The sequence below is a fragment of the Schistocerca gregaria genome, chromosome 8 (assembly GCF_023897955.1).
Source record: "Schistocerca gregaria isolate iqSchGreg1 chromosome 8, iqSchGreg1.2, whole genome shotgun sequence".
Lineage (NCBI taxonomy): Eukaryota > Metazoa > Arthropoda > Insecta > Orthoptera > Acrididae > Schistocerca > Schistocerca gregaria.
Window position 1 is genome coordinate 128,646,470 of NC_064927.1, and position 23,340 is coordinate 128,669,809.

Genomic DNA, 23,340 nt, shown 5'->3' on the forward strand with positions numbered 1-23,340 from the left:
GGACTGGATGTTGTGTTGTCTTCATCATCATCTCATCCCCATCTGGCATGCAGGCCACCCAATGTGGCATTGAATGTAACAAGACCTGGAACAAGGCGGCCGGACCTGCCACGTAAGGGGTGTCCCGGCCAATAATGCCAAATTCTCATTTCCATTGTACTTACGTGAAATGGGGAAGCTTTGAGAAGATATCTGCTTTCTATATTCACAAGGCAGTGGGACACCTTTAGTTGAAACTGCTAATTCCAACTATCTAAGCTTCTGGGATGTAAGGCCTTAGGTGACTACCCAGTTGAGGCAGAGGTCCATAACACCCTTAACTTCAGTAAGGGCATCATTACCTGCTCCGATATAATGGCAGTGGGCCCCAGGAGTTATGTGAAGAGTGGAAGAATCTGAGTGTCACGGAAGTGCAGAATTACATGAGGAGAGTCAATGGGAAGTTGGAAAAATCAGCAATGTTTATTCTAATGTTTAGTATTCCATAATTATCCAGAAAATGTGGGGTTTACGAGGAAAGGTAAATTAAAGAGTTGAAAGTAGAGATGCATACCTTATGGTGAAGCTAAAAAGCCTTTTAGAGCCATGCAACCCCCTTGTTCTTGCAACTTCGTCATCAGCCCTTAAGACACCAATTGCTAAGTTTGATGCCTCCCCACAAACTCAGACCCCAGATTCAAGTAAAAACACATGCACTTGAGGGGGGAGGGAATGCTCCACTTGAAACTAATGTCATTTAGAAGCCGTCAGCAGTAGTATTATCACCTAATCCACATACCACTCCCCAACATAAGCCAACTAAGCCATTCCCGCAACCCAGGAAACTTCCCCTCCTGTCAGTAAAGAAAGTTACCCCACCCTTTACTATCACAATGTGTTCTTTGTACCGGCCCCCTAATGGTGATTTGGATGCAGACACACTGACAGACCTCTTCCAGGCACTCCAACACCTATTGTGGGGTTCTTGAATGCTGAAAATGTGCTATGGGACTCGGCTACTACTTGCTCCAAGGGTCAGATGATCGAGTGACTTGTCCATTCTGAGAACATCTGCCTTCTGAACATGGGTCAGATGACTCACTTTTCCACAGCTACAGGGTCTTTTTCAGTTTTTGTTCCCCAGCTATTACAGACTCAATTATGTGGGAAGTGGCTTCAGATTTACATTCTAGTGGCCACTTCCCAGTGTGGATCCGTCTGCCGACTAAGACAGTGGCCAACAAGTGACCATGCAGGTGGATGATACAAAGGGAAAACTGGTTACAGTACTGTCAACAGGCTATTTCTGAACAAAAGGATTGTGCACAGGAGGTGGTGACATATATTACTCATGATATCCAAAGGGCTGCCACAGAGTCCATCCCCTGATCAAATAACCACCTCAGATGACAGCCTATACCTTGGTGGAATGACAACTATCGATTGACCATCAGGGCCACATGGACAGCTCTGCAGAACTTCAGTGTCCCACTACAGACAATCTTCATGCCTTCAGGTCTGTGAGAGCACATGCAAGACAAGTGATCAAAGAACGGAAGAGGGCTTCTTGGAGGGAATTCAGGACTTCCATTAATTGGTCCACTTCTGCTGCATATGTTTGGGAACCAATAAGATAGATTTCAGGAAAGGGTAATCCACATCCCCTTATGGCCTTCTCAAATAATGGGGTCTTGGTGACACAGCTCACATTTTAGCTGAACACTTCTTTACTGTTTCTCTCACCCAGGCAAGCTCCTGCTGTTCAGATATTCCATCAAACTGCAGAAATGAGGAAGCTCACTTTCTTCTTGTGTAATGAGGAAGTCTACAACCTTAAATTCTCCATGTGGGAACTGGAATCAGCTTTATCTGTAGCCATAAGACACTGCTTCAGGACCTGATGAGATTCATTATACCATGCTTTGTCATCTGTGCCCTGGAGTAGGTCAGTTCCTCTTGTTTCAATAAGATATGGTTTGATGGACAGTACCCCATGACTTGGAAGGAGGCAATATTAATTCCATTCTGGAAACCAGGCAAGAACCATAGCACCCCTAACAGTTATTGGAGTGTTACCCTTACCAGCTGTGTGGGTATGACTCTTGAACACATGGTCAACCGCTACCTCATCTGGCTGCTAAAGTCCTGAGGTAACACGAGCCACTCCCAGTGAGGTTTCAGGTGCTACCTTCCCTCTCTTGACAACTTAATCCTACTGGAGATGGCGATACAGATGTCCTTCTTGTGTTTTTTCACCTCGAAAAAGCATATGATACTCCTTGGAGCTCCATCATCCTTTGCCAACTTCAAGGATGGGAATTATGTGGACACCTGCCACTTCTGAGCGAATCCTTTCTTGAGGACTGGCGTTTTTGTTATCACATTGCCAATGCCATGTCTGATTGCAAGGTTCAGGAGAATGGTGTGCCCCAGGGCAGTGTACTCAGTGTCACATTGTTTGCCATCACTATCAAGGCATTACCTCCACCATCTGAAGCCCTGTCAAATGTTCTTTGTTTGTGGATAACTTTGCAATCTTCTTCTCTTCCTCTGATCTTAAGACGATGACGACAAGGTGGCCATTAGGAGGCTGGAAACCTGGTCCCACAACACTGATTTCCCTTTCTCACTTGAGAATACTATTTGTCAATTTTAATCATGCTCATCAGAGTTTTAACCAACCATGGCTTACAATGGGGGACCTTATTTTGCATTGTCAAGATACATGGGGAGCTGACAGGTCTCACCTCCTGCAGTTTTATAGGACGTTTGTTTGATCACACTTAGATTAGTGCAGCATGGTCTATAGATTGGCCCATCCTTCCTACCTTCAGATTTCAGATGTTGTCCACCATGAAGGCATTCAGATATCAACTGGATCCTTTTTGACCAGCCCAGTTCAGAGTCTGTGTGCAGAGGCTGTAAAACCACCATTCTGGATTTGGTGCCACATCCTTTTGGTTCTATAGGCACTGAAAATCTTGGCATCACCTCATTGACATTTAGTTAAGTGATCCAACCCACCTTCGAACAACTGTTCAGGAATTGGCCTCAAGCGACCCAGCCATTTGGTATACGTGCTACAGACTGTCTCAAGGATCTGGATCTCTCGTGCATGAAAATATACACCCAGGAATGGAACACACTGCCACTTTGGTGTCTTCAGAGGCCCAAAGTGATTTCAAGCTTGACACAGTACACAAAAAGTTGTATTCCTGATTCAGTTTTTACAACTTTGTTTCCATGTATTTTAAGTATGTACCATAGTTTTAACATTATTTATACAGATGGATACCAGCAGGGGAATGCTCACAGTTGTTCTCCAGTTTTCCCTGATGGGGTTTTTAAAGTGCATCTTCCAGAACAATTTAAAAGTTATGATACGGAGTTATATGGCATTCTGATGGCACTGGAGAGGGTTCACAGACATCACTGTAAGAGTTTTCTTGTGTGTTAAGACTCTCTTAGTGTGCTGCAGGCACTTCACCAAATGTATTTGGTAGACGTGCTTATTCAGCTCATCCATGACTCCTTACAGTGGCTCCAATACCATGAGGAGGAGGTAATCTTTTGCTGGGTACCTGGCCACATTGGGAAACAGGGTAACAACATGGCTGACAGATTCCATGGAATGATGTTAGAATGGTGCTGTCCATCAATGTCCCATCCTGTTGCATGCCATTATCTCATTTTCTGATACATGCATCCTGCGTCAGTGGGAGACTGACTGGTTACAGACAACAAACCGTGGTCACTCAAATCGACCACAAAGGCTTGGCAAACTTCATCAGCCTCACTGCTTGAAGGAAGTTTTGCTTACCATACTGGGCATTGGGCATAGCCGTTTCACACATGGCTTCCTCCTCCAGTGGGAGGATACACCATTCTGTGAAGTTTATGGTGTGCCGCTTTCAGTTCAGCATGTTGTGGCTACATGACCTGTATACTGATATTAAGGCAGCCCTTGATCTCTCTGGAGATCTGCCCCTCATCCTTTTAGATACCAATACCAGTGTTGCAAGAGTGGTGAAATGTTGTGAATTGTCAGGCCTCGTCCCTAAACTGGTGGGGAAGGGTGGCAGACTTTAATACGTTGTAAATTGATCTGTATGTGGGGACAGCCTTTGTCCCCACCCATGAGATTTGCATGTTGACTTTTCGCCAGGACATTGATGACCATGATGTTGAGTGCCCTCCAACCCAAATCAGCAGCTACTTACATTAAAAAATATCTAAGCTTTTAGAATCTGAACCAGGTTAAACTTCATTTTTGAACTAAAAATGATAGCCACTGTGGTCCCACAAGATAATCTGTGCTGTTAAACTTCATTAGGTTTGAAAACAGTGAATCCTCGTAAAGAATCTATTAACACAAAGGGGAATAAATCCAATTTTATCCTCAATGTGAAAAAGTTAATACAACATTACTTTTAGACAGCATTAATTATTCTAATGATTTGTCATATTTGCATTTCCTTAATGGTCCTGTAACTCACAATTTGGAGTATGTCAACAGAGATCACATATATAACAAGTATAAATGAAAATAATCACTTTTTGAAAACACAGTCTAACTGGACAGATAAATCTACTCACCAAGCAGTGGCAAGAGAAATAACATACAAAGGTACTGAAATTTGCAAGTTTTCTCACTAACACTCTAGCAGGAGTTGCCACAGACTCCAAAAGCTTGAAAATTTAAAGATATTTAATCCTTCCTCCTGCTGCCAATTGGTGAGTAGGTTCATACATCCAGTTGTATCACAGGAGATGTCATGTTTGACTTGGTAAATAAATTTTATATATAATAGTATTTTGTAAAATAATTACATGCAACATATTTATAACATACTTATAAAAACAAATAAGGTTAAGGGAATAGCAGAATATTTGATCAGTAGTACTAATTTTTTATAGCATTCCAAAAACTCAAACAGAAGATAGTTGCCAACCAAGTACTTTTCAGCTTCATTCCAAACTTCTCTATGTTTGGTATTCATTTGAAACAAGTGGATTGCATGAGTTTGTACAATATGCCAGTATGATACCTCACCTCCAGAAATGTTTTTAATTACTGTATTTCTTATCTTTGCTTCCTAGTAACATAAAAAAGAAAATAAATTGTGCTTGAAGATATTTTCTTCTTTTCAAGGTGCTTTCTTCTGTGAAAACTAGTATTACATGCATAAACTAGAGGCAGTATGTTGGCCCTTAAATATTGCTCTACAGGAGTCTTTGTATTTAGCATGTTTCATTATTATGGTGCTCCTTTCCAATAGTGAAGGGCCAGCCACAGCTTGCCAAACTTAACACGTGCAGACAAAGGCCTGGCCTATTAGTAAGCTTTGTTTGGCCCTTCTCAGAAGTGTCTAGAACATTTAGCATTGTGGTGCAGTATTTTGCACTCGGTACAACTCTAAGATTTAAGCAGAAGTGTGCTGTCAGTGCTCTTTAACCTTTGATGTGTGTTTGTGGTATAAAGAACATTCAGACACAGGGAATATCGGCACAGAGGTGACTGCCATCACAATCCTTTAAAGTGAATAGGAATAACAGAAGAGAGGTGAGAATTCTCAATTGGCACAAGTGGTGGGTACTGCTTATTTGAAACAAAATGACATACTACCATGCAGTTGACCCCTGGTAGCTGAGTTTCATACCAAATGGCATGGATTTGATTCCTGGCTGGGTTGGAGATTTTCTCCGCTCAGGGACTGAATGTTGTTGGCCATCTCATCATAATTTCATCCCCGTCAATATGAATGTTGCTGAAGTGGCACTGTGCTTACTGACTGAGGTAGAGATTTTGAAACTTTCCCACCTCAACTTGTCCTCTGCCTCAATAACACACACACACCACACACGTGTGGCTCATGGCACTTACTCGGACATTGATTTATCCTTCTGCAACCCAGGACTGTGTGGTAGTGACGACTCTCATTTTCCTGTGACTGCCCCATATGCCTACCAAGATGGGCTTCAAACAAGGCAGATTGGGAAGCTTATGCCTCTGCTGTTACTGATGAATCTCCCCCACATGGTACCATCACTGTGGTAGTTGAGCAGGTCACTATAATGTTTTCTGTGGCAGAAAACACGATCCCTTGTTCTTTATGGTGCCCCCAGTGGAATTCAGTCTTGGTCACTGGAAATCACTGAGGCCATTGAAGAATGCCGGCAACCTCTACAGCAACGCAAGCAACATCCTTCCCTAGAGTACCTAACAGCCTCTAAATGGCTCCATGCCTGCGTTTGCCAACTTGTAAAAAGATCTAAACTGGCATGCTGAGAGTGGTACATCTCGACCATTGGGTGCCACATGTTACCTTCCCATGTGTGGATGAAGATCAGATGTGTTTGTGGGTACCAGACCCACAACATAAATGGTGTTACCTACAGACACAAACTCAATTGCTGAGCACTTTGCTTGAGCCTCTGTGGCTGAGAATTATCCCCAGCATGATGCACCCTCAGATTGCGGATGTAAAGTAAAGCCTTCTCCTTCACTGAATCACAATGAACCCTATAATGCTCCATTTACAAAGAGGGAGCTCCTCAGTGTCCTTGCACATTGCCTCAGCACAGCTACTGGGCCAGATCGGATCCACAGTCAGATGATTAAATATCTCTCATCTGACTACAAGTGACATCTCCTAGTGATCAACTGGATCTGGTGCAATGGTGCCTCTCCATCGCAATGGCGGGAGAGCACAATCATTCCAATGCTCAACACAGTAAAAACCCGCTTGATGTGGATAGCTATTGGCCCATCAGTGTCACTGTTCTTTGTAAGCCATTAGATGTACGGTAAGTCTAGAGTCGTGTGGGTCCTGGAGTCACATGGCATACCGGCTGCATGCCAGGGTAGTTTCCACCAGGGTTGCTGTACCATCAATAATAAAGTTTCCCTCAAGTCTGCCATCTGAACAGCCTTTTCCGGATGCCAACACCAGGTTGCCATCTTTTCTTATTTACAAATGCTTATGACATGACCTGCTAGATGGTTGCAGTGTTTTCACTGCAGAACTGGTGGCCATTTTTCATGCTCTTGACTGCACACCGTGCGCAACCCCGTCCCTGCTCCCGATTTTTATTCAAAATTTCCTATCAATCCATACTTCCCATGTCAAAATTGGTGCCTCCCATTGTTCCTCCATGGGGATGTGTATTGAGTGTATCTCTCTTTATAGTGGCCATTAACAGTCTAGCAGCAGCTGTCAGGCAGTTGGTCTCACATTATCTATATGCAGATGACTACTGCACTTCATACTGCTCCTCCAGTATTGGTGTTGTCAAGTGGTGCCTACAGGGAGCCATCCACAAGATTGTCATTGGCTCTAGCTGACACATTCCAGTTTTCAGTGACAAAATCGTCTTTTGTGCATTTCTGTCAGTGTCCAGTGAACCAGAACTTCACCTTAACAATCCCCACACTGTAGTGGAGACATATCGATTCTTAGGACTGGTTTTTGATGCCCAATTGACTTGGCTTCCTAACCTTCATCTTATGCAGAAGTGCTAGTAACACTTCAATGCCCTGCACTGCCCGAGTAACACCAGTTAGTGTGCAGATCACTTCGTTGCTGCAGCTCTACATAGCCCTTGTTCAATCCTCCCTTGACTATAGGAACCCTGTTTATGGTTCAGCAGCACCCTAAGCATTGCATTTACTCAACCAAGTGCATCCATGTGGTGTTAGACTGGCAACAGTAGCTTTCAGGAAGAGTCTGGTGACCAGCATCCTGGTGGAGGCAGGAGTCTCTCCATTGAAGGTCAGTCATGCACAACTGCTCACCAGTTTTGTTGCACACATTCATAGTTCTCCTGAGCATCTGAATCGCCATCTCCTCTTCCCATCCACATCAGTTCATCTCCCGTGTTGGAGGCCCAGGTCATGGCTTAAGATTGTGGTTCATGTAGATATTGTTACATATTGCCAGTAGGATGCATAGGGTGTGTGTCTGTGTGTCTGTGTGTCTGTGTGTCTGTGTCTGTGTCTGTGTGTGTGTGTGTGTGTGTGTGTGTGTGTGTGTGTGTGTGTGTGTGTGTGTGTGTGTGTGTCTGTGTGTGTGTGTGTGTGTCTGTGTGTGTGTGTGTGTGTGTCTGTGTGTGTGTGTGTGTGTCTGTGTGTGTGTGTGTCTGTGTGTGTGTGTGTGTGTGTCTGTGTGTGTCTGTGTCTGTGTGTGTGTCTGTGTGTGTCTGTGTCTGTGTGTGTGTGTGTGTGTGTCTGTGTCTGTGTGTGTGTGTGTGTGTGTCTGTGTCTGTGTGTGTGTGTGTGTGTGTGTCTGTGTCTGTGTGTGTGTGTGTGTGTGTCTGTGTGTGTGTCTGTGTGTGTGTGTGTGTGTGTGTGTGTGTGTGTGTGTGTCTGTGTGTGTGTCTGTGTGTGTGTCTGTGTGTGTGTGTGTGTGTGTGTGTGTGTGTGTGTGTGTGTGTGTGTGTGTGTGTGTGTGTGTGTGTGTGTCTGTGTGTGTGTGTGTGTGTGTGTCTGTGTGTGTGTGTGTGTCTGTGTGTGTGTGTCGCTCGAGATACCCCAGGTGTCACTTGCTACGTCCGTTCACTCAGCCGCTGAGGCACCGTCTAGTGTACCTGGTGTGTTGGGGCCACCCTCACCTCAGGGTGAGTGGCAGACTGAAACGCATTCACGTTGCTTGAGGCAGAGGGCCGATGTGGCTGGCTGGCTGGCTGGCTGGCTGGCCGGCCGGCCCCGCCTGTTCATCCTGTCAGTGGGCAGGTGGACGCTCCTTCAGCAGGGCCCGAGCAGGCACACGGGGGCAAAGGCTTGTTGGTTATTGGCAGCTCCAATGTTAGGTGGGTGATGGAGCCCCTTAGGGAAATAGCGTACAGGGCTGGAAAGAAATACAATGTGCACTTAGTTTGTCTGCCAGGGGGCGTCATCCAAGATGTGGAGGCAGCCTTGCCTGCAGCTATTGGGTGTATGGGGTGCAGTCATCTGCAAGTAGTTGCTCACGTCGGCACCAATGATGCCTGTCGCTTGGATTCTGAGGTAATCCTCAGTTCATACAGGCAGCTGGCGGATTTGGTGAAGACGGCTGGACTCGCATGCGGGGTGCAAGCAGAGCTCTATATTTACAGCATTGTTCCCAGAGTGGATTGGGGTCCTTCGGTTTGGAGCCAAGTGGAGAGTCTCAACCAGAGGCTTCGTTGACTCTGTGACAGTCTTGGCTGCAGATTTCTAAACTTGTGCTATTGAGTGGGGAATTGTAGGATGCCCCTAGATAGGTCAGGGATGCACTACACAAAGGAAGCGGGTACTCGAGTAGAAGAGTACTTGTGGCCTGCACATGGGGGTTTCTTAGGCTAGGCAGTGGTGGGAGGTATCCTGAAGAAGACCCACCAGTTGATGTGCAGGCAAGGAAATCAGGACGTGATCAGTGAAAGGACAATTCCGCTATCAAGATCTGAGCAGTAAATGTTTTTTCAGTGTGTTAGGAATAAAGTTCCTGAATTTACTGCTCTCCAGGAAGCATGTGGTGTGCAAATTATTCTCGGGACTGAGACCTGACTGAACCCTGAGATAAGAAGTTCTGAAATATTTACTGAGGGTTGGAACATCGGAAAGACAGATTAGACACCGGAGGGGGTGGTGTCTTCATTGCAGTTGACAAAAATATTGTCTACTGAGGTCAAAGTAGTGTGATTGTGAAGTTATCTGGCCACTTTTAACAGGGCTAGGAGAAATAAAGTTAATTGTTGGGTGTTATTACTAGCCACCAGGTTCCACAGTGACAGTTCTAGAATCATTCAAAGGGATTCTACACACTGTATCGCAAAAGTACCCGGATCATGCTATATTAGTCACCTCTGACTTCAACCTACCTAGTAAAGACTGTAATGTCTATGGATTCATTACATGTGGTACAGACAAGCCGTCGTGTGAATTACTGTTGAACACATTATCCGAAAACTGTCTTGAGCAACTAAATTGACAGCCAACGTGTAATGGAAATATTTTAGATCTGGTAGACACAAACAAACCAGACCTCATCGACGGTGTCAGTGTTGACACAGGGATTAGTGATCATGATGTTGTCATTATGATTATGGTTACAAAAGTTAAAAAGTCACTCAAGAAGTCTAGGAGAGTATACTTACTAGAAATAGCAGATAAGCAGTTGTTAGCATCCCACTAAGTAAATGAATCAACTTCATTTACTTCCGGTACGGTGAACGTAGAAGAATTATGGGCAAATTTTAAACACATTGTAAATCACGCATTGGACAAGTATGTGCCAAAAAAGTGAGTTATGGATGGAAAAGACCCACAATGGTTTAACAGCACAATTGGGAAAATGCTCAGGAGGCAAAGGCAGTTGCACTCGTGGTACAAGAAAGATCGGGAGAAAGAGGACAGGCAAAAGTTAGAGATTTGTGCTGCTGTAAAAAGAGCAATGCACGAAGCATTCAACCATTACCACCGTCACACCTTAGCAAAGGATCTTGCTGAAAACACAAGGAAATTCTGGTCTTATGTAAAATTGATAACCAGGTCAAAGGCTTCCATCCCGTCACTCACTGATCAGTCTGGCCTGGCAACAGAAGACAGCAAAATGAAAGCTGAAATTTTAAATTTATCATTTTACAAACATACTGCCATTTCTGTCTTGTACAGATTCCCGTATGGAGGATATAGTGATAGACATCCCTGGGGTTGTGAAGCAGCTGAATGGGTTGAAAATAAATAAATCGCAACGTCCTGATGGGATTCCAATTTGGTTTTACAGAGAATACTCTACTGTATTGGCTCCTTACTTAGCTTGCATTTATCGCGAATCTCTTGCCCAACGTAAAGTCCCAAGCGACTGGAAAAAGTGCTAGATTCTCAAACATATTCTCAGTTCGAATATAATGAATTTCCTTGAGACAGAGAAGTTGCTGTCCATGCATGAGCATAGCTTTAGAAAGCATTGCTCCTGTGAAACACAACTCTCCCTTTTTTCACATGATATCTTGCGAACCATGGATGAAGGGTATCAGATGTATGCCATATTCCTTGACTTCCAGAAAGCATTTGACTTGGTGCCCCACTGCAGACTACTAACTAAGGTACGAGCATATGGAATTGGTTTCCAAATATGTGAATGGCTCAAACACTTCTTAAGTAATAGAACCCAGTATGTTGTCCTCGATGGTGAGTGTTCGTCGGAGGTGAGGGTATCATCTGGAGTGCCACAGGGAAGTGTGGTAGGTCCACTGTTGTTTTCAATCTACATAAATTATCTTTTGGATAGGGTGGATAGTAACGTCCGGCTATTTGCTGACGATGCTGTGGTGTACAGAAAGGTGTTGTCGTTGAGTGACTGTAGGAGGGAGGATACAAGATGACTTGGACAAGATTTGTGATTGGTGTAAAGAATGGCAGCTAACTCTAAATATAGATAAATGTAAATTAATGCAGATGAATAGGAAAAAGAATACTGTGATGTTTGAATACTCCTTTAGTAGTGTAGCACTTGACACAGTCAGTCGATTAAATATTTGTGTGTAACATTGCACAGCGATATGAAGTGGGACAAGCATGTAATGGCAGTTGTGGTGAAGGCCGATAGTTGTCTTTGGTTCATTGGTAGAATTTTGGGAAGATGGGGTTCATCTGTAAAGAAGACTGCTTATAAAATACTAATATGACCTATTCTTGAGTACTGCTCGAGCATTTGGGATCCCTATCAGGTCAGATTGAGGGAGGACATACAAGCAATTCATAGGTGGGCTGCTAAATTTGTTACTGGTAGGTTTTATCATCATGCGAGTGTTACAGAAATGCTTCAGTGACTCAGGTGGAGTCTCTGGAGGAAAGGAGGCATTCTTTTCATGAATCGCTACTGAGGAAATTTAGAGAACCAGCATTTGAGGCTGACTGCAGTACAATTTTACTACCACCAACTTCTTTTCTCAGAAAGACCACAAAGATAAGAGGGATTAGGGCTCATACAGAGGCATACAGGCAGTCATTTTTCTCTCGTTCTGTTTGGGAGACGAATAGGGAGAGAAGATGCTAGTTGTGGTAGGAGATGGTGTCACTGTGGCTCACAAATGATAACCATCCACCTCTTGCTGGACTGCCCACTTTCCACCTCTCTGTGGTATAATTTTGACTTTCCCAGAACCCTACCTTCGGTGTTGGGCGTCAATGCCTCAATAGCAGCTTTAGTTTCGTTTTATTCATGAGGATGGCTTTTGTCATTTGATCCAAGTTTTAGCAGGAGTCCTTTGCCCCTCTGTGTCCTCCACAGTAGTGCTTTCAGGGTGGAGGTGTTAACATGTTGTAGAGTGGATGGTTTCTTCTTTTTATCCTCATGGTCAGCCATCTATGGTTATCTGGTCACTTGTTTTGATACCTTCATGTTTCTTGCATCTCTCTCTGGTTTTCTTGTCCAAAATTGTCCATTTTAATGCTTGTTGCCCTTCTGTCATACTTGTGGTTTTCTCCTTTGTACCAGCTATGTTCTGTATGTCTTTATTATTTTACTTCAACCCTTGTGGAATTATTTAATCAGAAAGAGGAACTGATGACCCAGTAGTTTGGTACCTCCCCCTCTCTTTTAAACCAACCACCCAAGCAGTTTAATTGCAACAGCTAGTCTGCCATGCACAAGAATGTCAGGTATTGTTGTTCTAATTACTTTGAGATCCTAAACAGGGTGGGTATAATGCAATCATAGTACTGTATGCAGCATTACATGTTCATCTTTGTGTGCAATGTGTTAATTCACTTTGTAGCTGAGCTATCATAATTATTTTTGTAGGAAATTGAGATGGTTTTGTGAAGTCTGCTAGAAGAGTGAGTTTTTTTTCCATAAGAGGTCCATGGTGGACACATGAAGTTCTTTATAAGCTGTACACACACCTAAAAGAAAACATTTCAGGGATTATTTTCCTCCGTGACATAACTGAGCAATATTCATCATTGAGTGCCAGTGGTTTGCAAACCATTACTTTATGGGTGGTAAACTGTTTAAAAGTGCTGGACACTGCATATGTGAAGTTCAGTAAAAAGTACTTACTCAAAATGTCAGCCTGGTTCTGTTACAGGAAATCCACAGTTTGACAAATTCTTTTGCAGTGGTTTTGGCAGTACATGTGTAGCCTCAAACCTGGATGTTTCTCATTTTATCACTGAAAGAATAAAATTTTAACCATTAGAATTGGGAAGGGGCCAAAAAGTCTAATTGAATGTGGAAATAGTGGCACTTTAGAATAGAATAATGGCAGTCATGTTTCTGCATCCTATCCTGATATTGAATGTTAGCAGATTGCAATCTTTCCTAACATTTGGCCAGATGAAGCAATCTCTGACAAGCTTGGCTCATGTAACTCATTGAAAATGGCTCATCTTGAGGTGGGTGTATAAAGCTACTTGTTCGTCGAGCAGCTTTATATTTATAAACTTAACTTTTGGGGGTTCATTTTTAGATGAAGAAATCGGAGAATTCTTCACACTTCACATTATTTATTTACAGGCGTCACTTGTACAGACTCTCCAGCCGAAATCATCACAAACAACTGACTGACTCTGACCTCGCATCATCTCTGCTTATATAGAATTTTAACAATCACTCACAAAATATTGCATTATTAATTCTGAAGAATTTCAAAGTTACAATTAAAATGTACAAAATGTTTGCGAACAGACATTACATCCGAATAAGGAAAAATTAACAATATTAATTGACGTAATTTTTGTAGTGTCATCACTAGGTTTAAATATTAAAAATCGATATGGTTCTAATTACAATAATGTCTTTTGTGAATTTTGAGTTATTTAATTAATTACAGTTCGGTTTCAGATACTAACATTTAATGACATCACAAATTCTGCTTTCTATCAGACTGTATACAAGTAAGTTACAAATACGCCCTGAAATACGAAAAATCTGAACATTGTGTGATGCAAACAATTGGAGAGTTAATCAAAATGTGTTTACAAAGTACATTAATTTCAAAATAGGATATAAAATGAATAACAAGTACGAATACATTGCTTGGTAATCACTTAAAAAGCTGTTTCTCAAGATAATGAAGCTTTTTCTATACTAATACATTTCTTGTTCCAAATGATCGTAATTAGTGGCTCTGACCACTTATACCAATACTTCTACAGTATCTTATTATCCGTTACTTTACATTTCTTAGCTCACCCTGCTGATGAATCATTTAATTTGGCATTTATTATGTAATTCCGTTAATGACGACAATAAAAGTCTTTTCACAACGAATACAGAATATTACTAGTAAATGCGACAGACTGATATATAAATACACATAGGTACACATACAAATCCCTAGGGTACTGAATTGTCCAATAACTACACAGTTACATATCAAAAAACAGTTGGTATCAGTCATTTCAGTTAACCCACGGGTCGGGCTGTATTGTTATACACCCCCCCAGCCACTCTTACAAGTGTAACTTGTATGAATGGCTGCTAAATACCCTCCAAAATAGAATTTCTTTTTTTCTTAGCTGTTACTCCAGTCACTGGTGCATGTTGCATATCTTAATGAATTGGCAGCTCACAATCATCCGTCCCAATGCGCTGTCCATCTTGTGTCTGCAGCCCCTCTGCTTCTGGCAGTCTCTACACTGCAATAGCACAGTCCACTATTAGTTTTTCAGTTTCTTAATTTTTTTTTCAGGTCAGGTAAGGATCTTTAATACAGTTCTCTAGGTAGGAACAGGGATGAACTCATTTCGCAAGGTACTCGTGCAGGTTACAATTAAGGTCACATCAGGTATAAATGTATCAAAATCATTAACATACTATCCTACACTATTAGTATATTTATAGACAAAATCACACAAAATTAAGCATCTCTAAACTGTAAGGATTTAGCTATATACAACTTAAAGTTAATGAACAAAAATGAATTATTTATGTATCCTTTCTTTTTGATTAATATTTCAGCATAATACACTATACAGCATATTAAATGTCCCAGATATCCTTTAGCTCTTTATCATATCAAACACAAACTCACTGATTGTTCATTAGCACACCACCTTGTAATGACAAACTTACTCATTTTTCACAGTACAACTTGTCCATTTAGTAACACGTGTACATCCTTAACATTGTCCATTTGTATATCTCATTGGCAAACTAACAAAATCATGACCAAGCCTATAATCTTCAAAGAACCACCCACAAATCAAATACATACTCTACAGACCATAACCACAATGACCTCCATTATCTTATATCCCCTTGGGTTCTATTCTGTAATGAAAATGCTAACAGTAATTTATTTACAATATTACATAACATAGAGTACACACACACATATGGATCTGGAAAAGTTTTACACCACATATTAATCAGGAATTATAGTAATAACTATTGTCTGAAATGCTTAAAGAATTATTAGTCATTAGTCAAGGGAGGATTCAAATTTTATACACAGTTAAATTTATTTACTTATTTTCAAACAATGTCACTCAATAATCATATGACATACAAAAAAACTTATACTAAAAGAATGGCTAGTATTTTCAGTGAGAGATAACTTCGTTATAGGTTTATAGATGAGTAAAAGATGTAGCATCCGAAAACGAAAAGAAGAAAATAGAATGCTACATAGCTCGGAGACCTAGTGCTCGGCACGCACTTGATACAGGATGTATCCTCCTGAGGGCTTTTACATTATCTTATTTTTTCTTGGTATTTGACACTTGTTTATAAGGTTTCAGTTCAGTTATGTTACGTAAACCAAATAGTCTTCCTGACTTTGGGTACACTAATCTATATGCATTTGGGTGTGGCATAGACTGAATTTTGAATGGGCCAATATAGATGTCAAAGAATTTCTTTAATTCATTGGTTATCGCTTTGGATTTTTCATGTGTTTTCAACAGGACCAGATCATCAATTTTAAAATTTGTAGGTTTCAACTTCTTGTCATGTTTGTTTTTTCTTAGTTTCCCCTGTTGTTCCATTACTTTCTTGACTATTTCTTCTCTTTCCTGTGGACTCATAGCTTTACATGCTGGGAATTCAATTAATTCGTTGATCAGATTTGGCGGTTTCTTATGATACAGTATTTCATATGGGCAGAACCCAGTAGACGAATGTTGTAAGCTGTTCAGTATATCTTCAAAGCTGTCTACGTACTCTATCCAACTCACATGATTTTTGTTGCAATAAGTTCTAAATAATCTCCCTATTTCTCTCATGTAACGTTCAGCCGGATTGCTGGACGGGTGATACGCAGAGATCAGAATATGGTTTATGTTCTCATCCTCCACAAATGTTTTCCAAATTTTAGAAGTAAATTGTGCTCCATTGTCAGAGAGCATGCTCTTTGGTTTTCCCACCTTTGTGAAATAGTCTCTTCTAATTTTCAAAATGATGTTCTTACTTGTTGCTTTCTTCAATGGATATAGTTTAATGAATTTTGAAAAAAGATCCACCATGACAAATATGTAACAAAATCCTCCTTTAGCCTTAGGCAATGATCCATAAAGGTCAACTGCTACAAGTTGTAGTTGTTCCTTTGGCAAGATGTTTTGCATATATCCTCTGCAAGTTTGATTGCTAACTTTTACTCTCTGACACCTGTCACATGTAGATATTTGCTTTCTCACTCTCCTAGCAATGTTGTAGAAGTACACATTTTCTTGAATCTTTTGGATACATTTCAGTGTCCCACAATGCCCGAAACTTTCATGTACATACTTTATCAACACTTCAATATACTGTTCTGGCCAACACAATCTCCAAGTGTCACTGTCTGCACTGTATCTTCTGAATAGTATACCCTTATGCACTTTATAATACTGCTCTACTTTCTCATATCCTCTTTTACCTAGATAACTTTTAACTAACTTCCAGTTGGAATCATGGTTTTGATATCTACGGATGTCATTACAAATTTTCCTGATTTCATTCTCATCTTTCACCCCTTTTAGATACATAATCCGAAACTCCCTTTCACACTCATCACTGTTATTTTCACCTTCTCCTCCCATTGGCAACCTTGATAGAGCATCTGCGATTTGATTTTCTTCACCTTTTATATATTTTACTGTATAGTCGAACTGCTGGAGGAATAGTGCCCACCTGGTTATCCTGCTGTGATGCAAAGTACACTCTTGTATGTAGATCAAAGCCTTATGGTCTGTGTATACTACCACTTGATGTCCTAATAGGTAATTCTTGAACTTGATGAAAGCCCAATAGACTGCTAACAATTCTTTTTCGGTGACAGTGTATGACTTCTCATGTTTCTGTAAAGTTCTACTGGCAAAAGCTATTGACCTGTGCTCCGTCACACCATCTACAATCTTTTCTTGGAACAAATGAGCTCCCAGTCCATAGTCACTGCTGTCGGTCATGATACAAAATGGTTCTGTAAGGTCAGGTCTGTATAACATTTTACTGTTGCACATCTGTTTCTTGATGTTGTCGAATGCTTCCTGACAATCCTTGTCCCATACCCAAATGGTGTTCTTCTTCAACAAGTTGTTCAAACACGGTACATTTAAAGCTTGATTGCTGACAAACTTCCGGTAGTAGCCACAAATTCCATAGAATGATTTAAGTTGTTTCTTAGTCTTGGGTGCAGGAAATTTTGCAATGGCTTCAAGTTTTTCTTCATCAGGTAAGATTCCTTCTTCTGATATGGTATGGCCTAAAAATTTGAGCTGTTTAACTCCGAATTTGCACTTCTCTAGTTTTAATGACATGCCTCCCTGTCTTAATTTGTAACACACTTCACCCAACAAATGTATATGTTCTTCCCAACTTTTTCCTGTTACAAGTATGTCATCAACATAAAGGATTAGTTTTCTTAACAGTTCTTTTCCTAGAACAAAATCCAATGCTCGAATAAATTCTGCAATTGATACATTAAGGCCAAATGGTACAACACAATAGCAATAACATCTTCCTCTATATAAAAACGCAGTATATTTTCTAGACTGAATCTCTAATGGTATCTGATGGAAACCAGCTGTTAAGTCTAAGCTAGACATGTACTTCATATGTTCAAACTTATGTAATAACTCATCTATATTTTCAGGGTGATCAGTTTCCCTCTCAAGGTATTTGTTTAAATGTCTTGAATCGAGCACAAGTCTTACTCCACCATCACGTTTGGAAACCACCACCAACGGGTTATTGTATGCACTATTACATCTTTCAATTACTCTCCACTCTTCCATCTTTTGTAGTTCTTCCTCCACAGCTTTTCTTTTTGAAATGGGTACTCCATAGGGTTTGATGAAAAATGGTTCGTGAGGTTTTAGTTTAAGTCTACATTCATAGTTCTTCACTTTCCCAGGTTTCTCACTAAACACATCTTTGTATTCCCACAACAAACTGCCTAGTTGATCTGTCTGTTCTTCATTTAAATTACCAGCTTCTTTTAGTTTGGTGGCCACTAATTCAGCATACTTGTCTTCACTGCAGTCTTCTTCATTGTCTTCCTTGTTAATGTCGATCTTCTCATCTGTACAAATCACTCTTCTAATCTGAAAATTATTCTCTAGGCAATTTTGGATAATTAGTTCAGTCACATGTGTTCCATCTGCCTTTGGCTTGGTGAGCTTTAACTTTTTGTTATTCCAGTCAAAATCTGCATTTACTCCTTGTATCCAATTCATTCCAAACAAAATATTCTCATTGAGATCAGGTACTACAAAGCATCCTTGGTTATACTGTACATCATTAATAGTGAAAGATATTAAGGCTTGCCTGTTTACAACTTTGCTGTGCCTACCAGTTGCTCCCTTAATTTTGATTCCAATAACAGGATATTCTTCAAAGTCATCACTATGTCTTATCTGGTCTCTAAATTTTTCAGAAATAGCACAGACAGGACTACCCGTGTCTAAGAGGCAAAGTCCTTCATAATTTGCAACTTTTATACGTATATACGGGCAACCTAAAACTTTTTCCTTCTTACTGTCCTCATTTTCATCCAACAGATCTTCTTCAATATCTCTAAAGTCCAAGTAATTTGTACCATTTTTGCCTGTACAATTTCTCTTACTTGTCTGAATTTTACTTAATGCTATATCAGATGATTGCTTGATGTCACGTCTGTCCTTAACACACTGTCTGTTTTTCCCGGAACTGATCCCACTGTAAGCCTGTTGATTGGTTCTACCTTGCCAGTTGGAATGCAATTCTTCACAAATAATCTTGATGACCCTTTTTATTCTGTCACTGTCACTATAATCCTTGTAAGTATCCCATAACATTTCTAGCATCTCATCTACATTATGATGGCTCTCTGCATGTTCCTTATCTGATGATACCTTCCCAGTTTTCATTGGCACAATCTGATCTTCATATTCTTCACAAATACTACTGATATCATCTTCTTCACTACTAATTAAATCTTCTTTAACCTCCAAATACACCATGTCATCTAATTCTTCCTCACATTCATCATTACTTCCAACACTTTCACTATCAATATTACTACATATGCTATCATCTCCAACACTGAACACTTCTACAACATCTTTACTATGACCATCAGAATTGTTGACATGTACACTAGTACAGGTATCATCACTTAAGTGCTTAACAGGGATAGGTTCTTCTTTCATTAATTTACTTAATCCAAACTCATCAAGATTACTATCAGAACCAACATTTTCCTTGCAAACTTCATTACCACACTGATTATATAGACTTGAAATAGTTTCTTCCTCTAACGGAACTTCCTCAACATTCTTACAGATGCTATTACTTCTATCGACAACACTTTCATTCATACATTTCCAGAGTTTACTGTTAAACTGCAATTTGCCAATTTGATGCACTCGTCTTACATTAGTACTGTCACTTCCACTCCAACATCTTCGATTATTCTGTCTTCTGTAATTATTTTCGGTGTCTCTAGACCAGTGGTGTTTAGCCTGATTTCGGTACACATTTCTTGCCCCAAACTGACAGGCTCCCAATGAGGCATCTGTCAGTTTAAATTGCCTCGTCCTGATTGGTGATTATCAAATTGTCTGTTATTATTTTCCCAAGGTCTCTCCCTGCTATTGTGCCCTCTGTTTCCATCCCCATTACTATGGTTGATCCATCTGTTATCACTATTATTACTCCTGCCTTGATTCCTGCTTTGGTTCCACCCCCCAGTTGGTTGATTGCCAAATCTGCCATTGTTTAACCTCTCATTTCTCTCAAAAGCTCTATCCAACTTATCTACATACCTCAAGAACTGATCTACAGAATCATCTGGTCCATAAATCAACTCCCACTGTACTCTTTTTGGTAGTCTTCTTTTTAATGCATCTATTTGTATTAGTTCATCAAAAGGTTTGTCGAGGTGTACTAATTTCCTCAACTGACTTTCACAAAAACACTTCAAGCTACCATCACTTTCCCTATACATTCGACCATTCAAAAACTCACTTTTAATCCTAGCTTGCTCAGAATCTGACCAGAACTTATTTAAAAACTTTCTTTCAAATTCATTATATGACATGGTAGAATTAACATTCTGATTTGCCCACGAGATTGCTTCTCCATCCAAAAATCGTTTAACAAATTTAATTTTTACATTATCTGTCACGTCATTACTAAAATTATCCTGACAATGCTGTAAAAAATCAACTGGATGCAATTTCCCATCTCCTGGAAAGCATTTTAAAGGTATGCCACCCCATACACAATTAAAATTGCTAACAAAATTTCTTTGGGCTACACCTTCTTGTAACTCTACAACTTTCTTACTTAAACCTTCAACATTATTTTTAAACAAATCTATTTTTTCATCACACTTTAGATCTACATTACTTATTTGATTGGAAATTTCTGCAAATTTTAACTCTGAATTCTTTTTATTGGATTCAAGCTTTTCTTCTAAGATTCTCCTAGTCTGAACAACCTCTACTTTCAGTTTTGAATTTTCTACTTCTACATGCTTATCTAGTTTTTTGAACCTTTCCTCATTTTTGGACAACTCTTGTGTGAAATTAGTTTCTAATACATCAACCCGTTCTTCCACTGCTCCTACACGAGTATTGAGTTCACCCTGCCCTGTCTCGACAGTCATTTTTAGTGCTGCCAAACCATCCTGGATTTCCCTTATCTTACTAGTATCCTGCCTAATCTGTCCCATCTGTTTCTTCGCTTCTTTCATATGTTGCTTTAATAACATTAACAGATCGTCTCCGCCTACTCTTCCCTGTGCAATTGGAGTACTTGTGGCGACATTTTCACTGGAACCCTCTCCACCAAAACCTCGATCTACACTTAGTTCACCGATACTCGATCCTAGGTCCGAAGTGTTTTCAATTGATTCACCGCCTACACACTTTTTATCAGCCATAGTAAAATCTTTTCCTCAAAAAAACAAAAAAAAACACAAATTAATTAAAAAACTGTTACTCATCTGAATTCCAGCGGTGCAGTCCGAGAATTTGGTCCATTATCATCAGATCAGTTGTTATGATTTACGATCTCCCCATGCAGGTGATGATTTTCTTTGTATTTCTTTTCCACACCAACTCTTCTCATGCAGCAACATCCACTCGTTCTGTGCGTCCATAAACACAAAAATTTCTTCACAATTTATGTTTAGTATTCGTCTTGCGGTCACCTGAAACAATTACTTTTTAAAAACAGTTCCGATTTCAATCATCAAATCCCAGCTCCTCCACCACTTATAAAGCTACTTGTTCGTCGAGCAGCTTTATATTTATAAACTTAACTTTTGGGGGTTCATTTTTAGATGAAGAAATCGGAGAATTCTTCACACTTCACATTATTTATTTACAGGCGTCACTTGTACAGACTCTCCAGCCGAAATCATCACAAACAACTGACTGACTCTGACCTCGCATCATCTCTGCTTATATAGAATTTTAACAATCACTCACAAAATATTGCATTATTAATTCTGAAGAATTTCAAAGTTACAATTAAAATGTACAAAATGTTTGCGAACAGACATTACATCCGAATAAGGAAAAATTAACAATATTAATTGACGTAATTTTTGTAGTGTCATCACTAGGTTTAAATATTAAAAATCGATATGGTTCTAATTACAATAATGTCTTTTGTGAATTTTGAGTTATTTAATTAATTACAGTTCGGTTTCAGATACTAACATTTAATGACATCACAAATTCTGCTTTCTATCAGACTGTATACAAGTAAGTTACAAATACGCCCTGAAATACGAAAAATCTGAACATTGTGTGATGCAGACAATTGGAGAGTTAATCAAAATGTGTTTACAAAGTACATTAATTTCAAAATAGGATATAAAATAACAAGTACGAATACATTGCTTGGTAATCACTTAAAAAGCTGTTTCTCAAGATAATGAAGCTTTTTCTATACTAATACATTTCTTGTTCCAAATGATCGTAATTAGTGGCTCTGACCACTTATACCAATACTTCTACAGTATCTTATTATCCGTTACTTTACATTTCTTAGCTCACCCTGCTGATGAATCATTTAATTTGGCATTTATTATGTAATTCCGTTAATGACGACAATAAGTCTTTTCACAACGAATACAGAATATTACTAGTAAATGCGACAGACTGATATATAAATACACATAGGTACACATACAAATCCCTAGGGTACTGAATTGTCCAATAACTACACAGTTACATATCAAAAAACAGTTGGTATCAGTCATTTCAGTTAACCCACGGGTCGGGCTGTATTGTTATAGGTGGCACCAGTGGACAAAGAAAAGTTTCAGAGATGTCACATAGAACTTGTTTTGGAGAGACAGGTATGTCATGGCCCTCAATGTGCAATCATGTTGTTTCGTCATGTAAGAGCTTGTGAAACTGAGAATTCTCTAGTTGTGTTCTTGAAAGTTTGTCAAAACCAGTATCAGTTGACAGTTCATCCATGGAAGGAAATTTGCCATGACATTATCAACACAGTACTGATGTTTGATATCTGTAGTGAATTGCCTGATGAAATCCAAATCATGGAAGTACCATGGGCAACTGTCTTTTCAAGGCAACTACAAACAATGAGGTTGGCCATTCCAGGGGCTCATGCTGCTATTGGCTAAAGCAAATGACATCATTGGGAATATTGTTCTACTGCAAGAGCTTAAAACCAGCCTCATGAATTGAGTGTTGTTAAGTGGTGATGCATGTTATTAATATCACTTAAGTCATAAAATTATAATATGAAATACTCTTATTGTGTAACAATAACCATCTTCAAAGACATAATACTAAGAGCTATAATATCCTATAGTGTTCATAAATACTCGTGCAGCTCAGGAAGATGACGCAACCCACTGAAGATTTTTCTTTGCAGCAAGTTTTTTGTCACTGCATCACACTTAGATACATGTTGCCCATGAAAACTGTAAAATCACTTCACTCTTATTTTATTG

The 23,340-nt window shown here is 39.9% G+C and overlaps 1 protein-coding gene and 1 long non-coding RNA gene across 2 annotated transcripts in view; one reads left to right on the top strand and one right to left on the bottom strand.

Annotated features, from left to right (window-relative positions):
• LOC126285446 (xanthine dehydrogenase-like) overlaps positions 1-23,340 on the top strand; it is a 125,817-nt gene that overhangs the window by 77,803 nt on the left and 24,674 nt on the right. The gene's annotated exons all lie outside the window — the stretch shown is intronic.
• Positions 14,472-22,649, bottom strand: LOC126285447 (uncharacterized). The gene is made up of 2 exons (XR_007551655.1): positions 21,348-22,649; positions 14,472-14,581 (listed from the first exon to the last, which is right to left on the bottom strand). It is a non-coding gene; the product is annotated as an uncharacterized LOC126285447 (long non-coding RNA).